General features: G+C 37.7%; 1 pseudogene across 1 annotated transcript; it reads left to right on the forward strand.

Annotated features, from left to right (window-relative positions):
• The first annotated feature begins 223 nt into the window (after window positions 1-223).
• LOC308402826 (taste receptor type 1 member 3-like) lies at window positions 224-2,018 on the forward strand (annotated as a pseudogene). The gene is made up of 4 exons: window positions 224-426; window positions 538-853; window positions 1,028-1,399; window positions 1,498-2,018. The product of its transcript is annotated as a taste receptor type 1 member 3-like (transcript).
• Window positions 2,019-2,706: the final 688 nt, after the last annotated feature.

Here is a 2,706-nt window from a genome sequence, read left to right on the forward strand (position 1 = left end):
AAACAGTAGTCAAAATTTGTTTAATGTGATTTTAAAAACTTTATACTACACATGTATTTTTGTTTATTTGTTTTCTTTATGATATGCTCTTACTGAAGTGTCAGGTTTGGGTGGCCAGAAGAGGGAGGGCATGACAACTTACAGGTGAATTTGCATAAAACAACCTATCATTATGCACTGGTATATAATTATACTCCTGTTATTGCTTTGGCTTACTGGCGATATGGCTTCATGTTTCACTCTGCTGGTTTTGTGCTGTTTCTTTACACTGAGCTGCAGTGAGAGTTTGCCTGAATGGGTCAGCGACATTTCTCCCAACCTCTTCAGTTTGTCTGGGGACATTATGCTTGGAGGGCTCTTTCCCATTAATGATGTCACCAGTAATCTCAGTGACATAACAGAGACCAACCAGATAAGCTGTAAAAGGTAAGGATGGTTATGAACAACCATTTCTTAATAATATGAGAATCAGAATAACTGTGTATGCTAACCCTGATTTACAACGACTTCTACTGTTTTCTGCTTGTGGCTGAACAGTTTAAATTTACGCACACTGGGACTTGCTATAGCCATGAAATATGCAGTGGATGAAATCAACAGAAATCAGACTCTCCTCACTGGCATCAAGTTAGGTTATGAAATCTATGACACATGCAGACAATCTTCAATTATTATAAAGCCCACTCTGTCCTTCCTCACTGAAAAATCCGACCAAGAACTACCTGTGCAGTGTAATTACACTGACCATGAGACCAGTATAGTTGCAGTGATTGGTCCTCTTGGCTCAGAAATGGTGTCAGTCATTGGAAAACTTGGAAAAGATTTGACTCATTATGCAATAAATATTTCAAATGTAAAAATAAATCTTTAAAAACTCCATGTATTGGTGCCAGGTTATATCACAGAAAAATTAACTTGTTCTTTTGGATTTGGTTTTGTTCAGCAGTCAATTTAACCTTTTTTAACCCTGATAAACATAAATTAGAGGTAAGTATCTCTGATTTTCTGTTTTTAATTTTCACACCAGATTAGCTATGGGGCCACCAGTGACAAGTTCAGTGATAAACTTCTCTACCCGTCATTCTTTCGTACTGTGCCAAGTGATAAATGGCAAGTGGATGTCATGATAAAGAAAATAGAGGAGTTTGGCTGGAACTGGGTGGCAATTGTGGGCAGTGACGAGGAGTACGGGCAACGAGGTGTGCAGATGTTCACTAAAATGACAGTAAACAAATTGGCAGAAAACACATCTGTCTGTGTGGCCTATCAGAGTCTGATTCCAGTGTACACTGACCCCAAACCAGCGATCAAAACCATCATTCATAACATTCGAGTGACCAGTGTCAGAGTGGTAGTGGTGTTTACTCTTCCAGAGCCAATTGTGGCCTTTTTCAAAGAGGTTGGTGAAGCAGAAGTTTAAAGCAACTAAGAAATTTATTATAATCTATTAGTGTATGGAGTTTGTTCAGTACCGGTAAACCATTTCATTTTTTCTAGGTTATCAGGAGTAATTTAACGCTTGTGTGGATTGGCAGCACAAGTTGGGCAATACATACTCGAGTGACTTCTCTGCCCAACATTGAAACAGTTGGCACAGTCATTGCATTTGTTGACAAAACAGACACCCTCGGCCTGTTCGCCGATTATGCAATGGAGCTCTTCAAGAAAGTCACAATCAATCAGTCAAACAATCCCTGACCACAATGCTGGAATTTGTTACCAGACAACATTAGCATAGTGGAAGCACCTGCAGTCCAGACATCAGCTTTCAGTGTGTATGCTGCTGTTTACAGTGTAGCACAGGCACTGCATAACCTGCTGGAGTGCAATTCAACTGCCTGTAAGTGGGGATCTGGAAGTAAAATCTATCCCTGGAAGGTGATTTTTTTTTCACCCAGTACATATAGTTAGGTCTTTAATTTGCAGGCCAAAAACACAATTCTTAATAGGTATATAATTTTGCCTTTGTGCATCACTGCATTTTGTATTTTAAATCAAACAATTAAGATGTGAGTGAGATGCAGATTGTCAGCTTTTTCTCATCATTAGGACATTTCATTAATTCTAATACAAATTCCTAAAGCTCGTTTTCAAATATAGTTAGCCATTTTAAGAGGTTCAAGTAATTAACAAGTAATTAAACTAACAATTTTAAATTTCATACTTATATTAAACTATCATAATTATACTTGGATGAAAATCCAATAACCACTTCTTTACCCCTTGTTCTAAGCCCCTCTGTATTTCCTTTCATGAAAATTACAGTGAAACACTATAAAATTCAAATTTAACACAGAATGAATATCAAATATTATGCTTCATTTCTTATGGCTTAAGAAGGGAACAGGATTTATCTTTTTATGGTACTGGGATCGTGACCCAGTGTTCTGTGCTTTGCACTTTTGAATCTCGTTAAATTAATTTTGAATTTGAGAAGCGAACCTAGTTTCTAGATTTTATTATGTTGGGTTTTCTTGTTTAATTCAGAGGACTAGAAATGGTATCGTTTGGTAATCCCTGGTAATTTTCCTTCTATATTGTTTAGAAATCTCTAGGTTAGTTTTAAGTTAATCTAGGGTTATCAGTTTATGTTCCCGCTCCTTTGGTCTGGTCTCTGTGTTTTGTTCCTCGGCGTTCCCTCCTCTCTGTCATATCTCTTGCCCTCTCTCTCTCGTCCCTGTGCTCTGTCTCCATGTTCTTCTTCCT

The sequence above is a fragment of the Rhamphochromis sp. 'chilingali' genome (assembly GCF_963969265.1).
Source record: "Rhamphochromis sp. 'chilingali' genome assembly, chromosome: 9".
NCBI classification, from domain to species: Eukaryota; Metazoa; Chordata; class Actinopteri; order Cichliformes; family Cichlidae; genus Rhamphochromis; species Rhamphochromis sp. 'chilingali'.